The sequence below is a fragment of the Protopterus annectens genome, chromosome 16.part0, assembly GCF_019279795.1.
Source record: "Protopterus annectens isolate FY-2018-M chromosome 16.part0, PAN1.0, whole genome shotgun sequence".
NCBI classification, from domain to species: domain Eukaryota; kingdom Metazoa; phylum Chordata; order Ceratodontiformes; family Protopteridae; genus Protopterus; species Protopterus annectens.
In genome coordinates, this window is record NC_056750.1 from 796,743,843 (window position 1) to 796,751,640 (window position 7,798).

Consider the following 7,798-nt stretch of genomic DNA (forward strand, 5'->3'; position numbering starts at 1 on the left):
ATAATTAGAACAAGACGACTTGTCCATCAAGGTGTCTTACTGAGAGAGTCTCTCCAGGATTTGCTAGCTAAACTGATTTAATCTGGACTAATCCTTTATACTCTGTTCTTTTTTAAAAAAATGGTGGAATCTTGAGATTTTTTTTATACCAAGCGCTTTTTTTTTTAAACAATTTTCGCATCAAGTTGAAGTGTTGACTGGCTTGCTTCATCTGTTAGAAACTTCAATTAGCAGTTTCTTGATGTAAATTAGGAGAAGCTACACTTCATCTCGTACAATACATTGAGTTTCTATAGGCCTGAAATAATCATTTCTATTTGCTTATGCTCAGTCTTTTAGTGTAATATGACTGGTAATTTATTCTATTGAAGTGTTTATATATAAACAAAAAGGCTTATATGATATACCCCCCTCGCTTTGTCACCTCCTGCCCTTCATCTTCCTCCCTGGATGCATCTTGATACACTGCTGATTTGTCAGATCACCCTCCTTCCTCTGACTTAACCAGCAGGGAGCTTGCTTCTTGCACTTCTCCCTCAATAGGTGGGTGTTCCTCCTCTTGTCTGACCTCTTATTTGATGCCCTCCTTTATGCAGATCAGCTCTCAGCTTTCACCCCCTCCTTTCTGCCATTCCTGAATAGTCTATGCTTACACACCCCTCTATGCCCTGCCTTCTCTTGTCATTGACTCATGTTTTAGTGATACCAGTAATCCCCACCATTTCCCTCTTGAAGGACGGTCTTCAGCTCCACCACACGGTCTTCAGCTCCACCATCTTCTTAACTAGACTGTTAGTATTACACAGGAGTAATACCCAGCCATCCTCCAAGTCACTCCTGCTGGTTTCCCTGAATTTGAAACATGAATGAGTAGAAACCGGACATGAGTGAAGTTTGCAGGAACTGGAGATTGGGGAGGTTGGAGACCTCGGACCTGTGCTTTTAGCAGCACAAGATCAACTTGTGACTTGGAAACTGAAAGGTCAGCCAGGTAGGTGAGGGAGGACAGACCAGCAGGTGTCAGCTCTTCCTTCTTGGCAGGAGAAGGTGTGGGCTTATGTAGATAGATCCCCTGTACTGGAAACGACAGGGTGATACCATGGGTACCTGCATGCCAACCTACCAAAAATAACTATCTTTAGAGACTACTGGAAGGCAAACCTAATCCAGCTAACTCATGGCGTGATGAAATTTAAGCACCATCTTCACCTTGATGATCCCATTTTGCACACTGTCGTGTCAATTTTTTATGCCCATCTTAAAAGCATGCATCAAGTTATCAGTCCCCGTAAGACAAATACAATGCTAAATTCAGGGGAAAAAAAAAAAACTTTGATGGACCCTTAGTATAAACAAACTATACAATAGAAGAAAGAAACTTGCAGTCCATAAAAACAAATTTATTATACAATGACCCCCCCTATAATATTCCAAAAATCAGAGTTATAGTAATGGAAAAAGGTTCGGTCGCCCAGACTTTTTCCATTAGTATAACTTTTTTTTTTTTTTTTTTTTTTTAATAGCAACGGAGAATGCAAGATCTCTGTTGCTTTTTACAACCTGTCTTGCTATGTTAAATGAGTTTAACATAGCGAGACACCTTTAAAAAAGGTAACTGAGATCTTCCTATCTCCGTTGCTTTTTTTAAAGTTGTCTCACTATGTTAAACTCCTTTAACATAGCGAGACAGTTTGTAAAAAGAAACAGAGATCTTGCTTTTTCTGTTGCTTTTGCCCACAGATCTGATGTACTGAGTAAGCATACACGTGCGCAGTACATCAGAACTGCTGCAGAATACCAGACAGCTGTGGAAGGGCAGCAAGGAGGCATTATACAATGCCATTATTTAAGAAAAGTAATTTTTTTTCTTAAATAATGTCATTGTATAATAGCAATAACCCACTTCTGTGTGTGGGTAATGCTGGATTTACCCATGGTTGCCTTTGTTTGGCCACTCGGGCTTCGCCCTCATGACCAAACCACACCAACCGTGGGTAAATCCAGCATTACCCACACCCAGGCGTGGGTTATTGCTATAATAACCCATCATCTAGAGACAAAAGCAAAAAGATAAACAACAAAACCAAGTTCTCCAAAACTAAGTATCAGTTCAGAATTGCACCCTCTGCCAAGGACAACCCCAAAGCCTTCTTCAGCTATGTCAGAAACCTTAGAAATGTAGTGTCCAACAATGCTCTGATATAATACATACAACTTAATTATACCCCAAGGACACAGCCAATGTATTAGCAGACAAATTCATCTCTAATGTTACTACCCAAACTCTCCTATAACTTTCCATAACTTATCACACCCACACTACCCCCTTTGATCACCACCAAGTAGGCCCTGGATGCTCTATCCAATGCTAAAAACGTTTGCTTCATGTGCTAGGCTGCCTCGCTGTCAGCACACCTCACTGTCTGTAGACTCGCTTCTAAGACTATTCAACTTCAGAATCTCCAATGGATTCATATCAGAGGAATGGAAAAATGCCCACCAACTTTATCTGTAGAACAATGTACTGCATCGTTATGGAACTTCTTAAGAAAGACATAGGTGTAATGAAAGCTCTAGACCTAAGACAATTTGGGTTTGTTGAAGGAGAATCCTGAACTTGGTTGGCTTCTTTTAACATGATGCATTAGGCTGGCAAATCTGTTCACACTGCCTACATGGACGTGCCCAAGGCCTTTGATACCATCCAACAAAGCAAATTTCATAAATGTAAGGCCATATGTTACCTGCTGGATAAAAAAAACTGACAGAACTCAATCTGTAAGCGTTGAAAGCTTGTCCTCCAGGAATCTGTCCTAGGACCAAGTTTCTTTGATATTTATTTCACTAATATCAAAGCTGGCACCAAGGGCCTGTGGATAACCAAGTTTTCAGATGGCTGCAAACTTGGTGTCATTAAATCCCCATATGACTTACAAATTCTTCAGGAGGGACTAGTGCACCATAAAGTGGTACCTGGACCGTGGCTTTAAATTAAGTTCCAAGAAATGTATTATGTCCTTAAGCAAAAGTGGGCACCCATTCACCTTCCTCATAGGTGACACCTCTTTTAAATGTTTACTCAAATCATTAGGAACCTGGGCAATTTTGTTAAAAATGAACTGTCCCTTGCCAGACTAATCACCAGGGATATTTCTTTCCTATCAGTCCCTCTATAGTCCCTCCCTCAGCAGGCCCATAATAGAGTATACTGGCTCATTTGGCTTGTATCTACCTGTTTAAGCATATGACCCATCTTGAGATCACAGCATTTTCTCACAGTGATAAATCAAGGGCATAATTTACTTGAGCACAGCCACAGCTGGTTCATCTACCAGACAGTTCCTGTCTCTGATCCGACACCCCAACAACTCAGCTCTTCGGTGGAAGAGCAAAAATAAAAAAAAAAAAAAAAAATAGGTGTGTGTCTTTGGTGCTCCAAATCACTGCCCCCTCAGCAGTTCATCTTGCTTCAGTGCTTAACCTTGCTGGTGTGGTAATCTACTGAAGTCCCTTTCTGCACTGGGACTCAGAAATAGTGGTACAGAAAAGAATGGCAGAGGAACTGCACCTCCCAATCACATTTCCCAGCACCTTGCATCTGGGCAGCTGTCCCCTTTGTCCCATCCTTGCTACAGCTGTCTTAAAGCACCTTTTCACTTTTCTGTTTCATACAGAATCTTGATAGGCAACCACTGTCTAGATAAGAAGCCTTGAAAGACCTAGTCCTGCAACCTCCTGTACATTTGCAAAAATAACACCCAGTCAGGAGATTTTTTAACTTCCAAAGAAACACACACAGGGCTTGAAGGATAAAGTGGTATATTCCAGAGAATTCTTCTTTTATGGAATATACTTCATTTGAATATAAAGTATAGTAGCTCTCTGACCAACTTTAAGCATAACTTGGACAGATGGATAGGCAATCAAATATGCTCTGGGTCTGGCTCCTCAAGCCCTTACTGAAAGGGTCAAAACTAAGCATAAATTAATCAAGTCAATAAGTATCTGCAGTTCTGTGATATTGTGGCTGGGCTATTAGTGGTCCTCTGGATAAACACCATAATATTACCCAATGAACCTACCTAGAGAGGAGTTTAACCTTGTGCATCCAATCCGGTTCAAAGTCCTGATATGGAGAAGAGCAGACTGGTGATCAAGACTTCATTACACTCAAAAAAAAATGGCAGTGTTTTTAATTGCTAGAATAATATTTGTTAGTATTAGAAGGGTAGTGCTTGAAGGAGTCCCGTTTTAGCAATGTATGTGCAAAGTCAATTATTATTGAATAACAGAGCATGGCTTCATACTTGGGCGTACACGATTATTCTCAATCATCTATATAAAACAACTTGTAAACAGGAATAAAAACAGGAGGATTCTAAGAAGCACTCTCATAGAGAAGCCCCTTGTGTGCTTCCTTGGTATAGTAAACAAAAAGATGGCCCAGGTCCTCACCACACTCAGAAAAGAACAGTTGTTTAAGAACTTACCATAACAGTAGATGTTCATCAGTCCCACTGCTACAGTAACCTTTGGCTATTTGGATTGTTTCTTGCTTACTAAGCAAGATCTGCTTCAAAAGGTCTGGCTGCCTCCCATACCATCCCTCTGGCTACTGACCAGGGGCAGCTTGTGCTATAAGACTGCAGCCCCCCAGGTGTGGAAAGAAAAAAAAAACAAAAGAAAGAATCACGTGTCCCGGAACTCCGCGCATGTGTGATTGGTGTTCCCAGAACTCTCAGAACTCTGGACTGCTGTGTCAGCAGTCCGGACAGGAAGAAAGGCATCTCTGCCCTGCAGATGGCCAGAAGTCTATGCGGTGATGACCACTCATGGGGACATCATTTAGCTTGCATTGCATGGGAGTGATACAGCTGCAGATGGACTCAGGAACTGAAACAAAAGTCAGGGTGTGTGTGTGTGTAGTGCCCCAGTTGCTATATACTGGTGGCTATTTTAGCATGTGAAACTGGCAATTTAAGGCTCTCATTGTTAAAGTTGCAGACATATATACTTTCTTTCCCAATCTGTCTAATGCTCTGGAATCTGTCAGAGGGAACTGGATTCTTGGCTGATGAGGCCTTAACTCCTTTGGGTCCCTGAGAAATAGTTTCAGGGTCAGCTACCGGGCTTTTATACAGAAATTTATGTGAGTCAGGGACTCTGTAGTATCTGTCAGGTTAAATAGGGGCTGGAGGTAAGGAATAAGGACTTAAGCTGGATTCAGTTTACACATCATCCACAATATCCAACACTGGTGGAATAGCAAGGGGTCTGTGTTGAGGTAATAAAAGGAAATCTCCGAGTCTTTTCTTGGATTCTGAATAATCCTGGCCATCCCAGTGGAAATGCGCCCTCATGGTATGTAGGGTTTCCCCAAAGGAGTAGTCCTCAGGCAGTGAGACTGATGGAATTGATTCCTCAGCATCAGAATCCTCATAAGGGGGTAAAGAGTATCCTAGGTCTGAGGATGAATCAGAAGAGATGGACACCTGGTCGGATGAGTCACAGTCTGCATCCTGTCTAGGCCTTTTATCAGGAGGGGGATGGGACCCCCTGATCAGAGTGATTAGGTCTTAGGCCATTTTGAGCATTTGTTTCTTAGGCATGGAGGCCTGTCCTGGAGAATGCTGTATTTGTTTCTTTGACTTTAAAGGAGGCTTAGACTTAGCTGAGGGCTTAATGCTCAACTGAGTAGGTCTGAAAACACCCTCTGTAGCTATGGATTGCTCAGCTACTCTGGATCCCTCTGAAAGGTTAGTCTCGGTAGGCTGAAGAACTTGTGCATCTGAAGGCCCAGCCATCTCCACGTGGGAGTCAGAGGTGGCTTGTGGTTCTACAGAAGCGGTCAGGGGCTGCGAAGGCGCCTCGCTGAAAACCGGAGAACCAGCGACTGACCTAGAAGAGGCTTCGTCGTCAGTTTTGGGCCTCTGATGCCTATCCTTGTCTTTGCGCTTTTTGTGTATTCCAGTCATGGGAAGTTCCGACGGCATGTTATAATTGAATTTTCTACCAAAATAATGTCGGCCAAAATCAAACAGACTTTTAATAGTGCGCTTGTTAAACCTAGCACAAAACCGACAACCAGTGACGTTGTGGTCAGGGCCTAGGCATGGGATACAATAGGAATGGAAATCCTTATGAGGTATTTGCTTCCCACAAGAAATACGGTTATTAACTTTTACTGACATCAGTCTGAGGCAAGAAAAAGTTTCCCCAACGGGGTACTTAGCTTTGTAGAAGACTTCGGTTCTGGATTTGGAATGAAAATCTCAGGAGACTGCTGACCGGCACTTGCAAACTGCTTTTGCTTCGGGCACCATGAGGCAAGAATTAATGAAGAAAATGGCGTCAGCTGCATCTTGTATACCCCTGTCACACTGACATCAGGGAGGAGGCAACAGCAACCGACACCGGACCAAGACTTTGGAACTCAGGCCGACTGGGGAACCGCCTGACGGCAGGATAACCCAAGTGTAATGACTGCAGCAGTGTAACATGATGAACATCACAGGATACATGGTGGTGGGTACAGAATACCTCAGGCTTGAACCCTGTACCTTGGGTGCAGGTAACAAGAGCCCGAATTCCCTACCCACCACCATTTGTAAAAATTTGCAGATTTTTGTCTCATTTTTTTTCAGTTCTGTTCCTCAAAATCTCTGGTTTTTGTATTTTTGTTTTTTTACATAGTTTATAGTGCAGTGGTAGCATTGTTGCCTGACAGCTACAGGTTCTCTGGTTTGATTCTTGGCTGGGGTGCCTTCTGTGTGGAATCTGCATGTCCTCACTGTGCTTCTGTGGGTTTCCTCTGGGTGCTCTAGTGTCCTCCCATCTTACAAAGACATGTGCCTGGAGTGTTTATCCCTGGGCCTCTGCTGAAAATTGGCTTTTGTTGCAAGTCAGACTTTCCTGATTAACAAATGTTAAATAAATAAAATTGACAGGCATTTGAATTTCAGACTTCATATTCTTCAGATGGTACATGCAACACAAAACCTTTTATTCTAGCAATTTTCTAAGTTTATAAGATGGATATTTGAAATTTGTCCCTATTTTTGGGACTGTATTCCCCCATTTTTGGCTTCGTCCAGGTTTTTTGTGCTAAGGTTGAGAGCTATGGTGAGAACTGAATTCACTGAATATGTTTGGGGGCTATATTCCCCCATTACTGGCTTTGTCCAGGTGTTTTGTGCCAAGAGGTAGATAGCTATGGTGAAAACTGAATTCACTAAATGGTAGCCATTTAAGTTAGTCTTCCTCTCTCTCATAAAACAGCTGATTTGGCATAGTGGTATGTTGCTCTGACTGTTTTTCACAGGGTTCTGGGTTCAAGACTTGGCAGTGAAATATATGGGGGTCGCACAGCATTTTATTCTAGCAACTTTCCAACATTATACAAGCAATGTTTAAAACCTGTCCCTGGTTTTTGGGCTTTTGTCCCTACCCCCAAATAAATTTGGTCTTTTTCCAGATTTCTTGTGCTGCAAAGTTCAGAGATACAGCTGAGTGTCGAGTAGATTTTACAAGGAGCTGAGAGCAGACGGGGAACAGAAGTTTAGTGCTGCTTATGCCAAGTTTGCTTGCATTGTTAATAGCACAACAGGTAGTATACTTGCTTTTGATGCAGAAGGTTGTGGGTTCTACTCCCACAGTATGGAGCTGCATTGCTGATACTGTGCTGTGTTGTAAAGGGGGTGGATGCTGGCATCCTTTTTGGCAAAGATACCTAGTAACTATGAACCTATCAGTTTGCCATCCATTCCCTAAAGCAATATTACTAGTTTATTATTCTAAT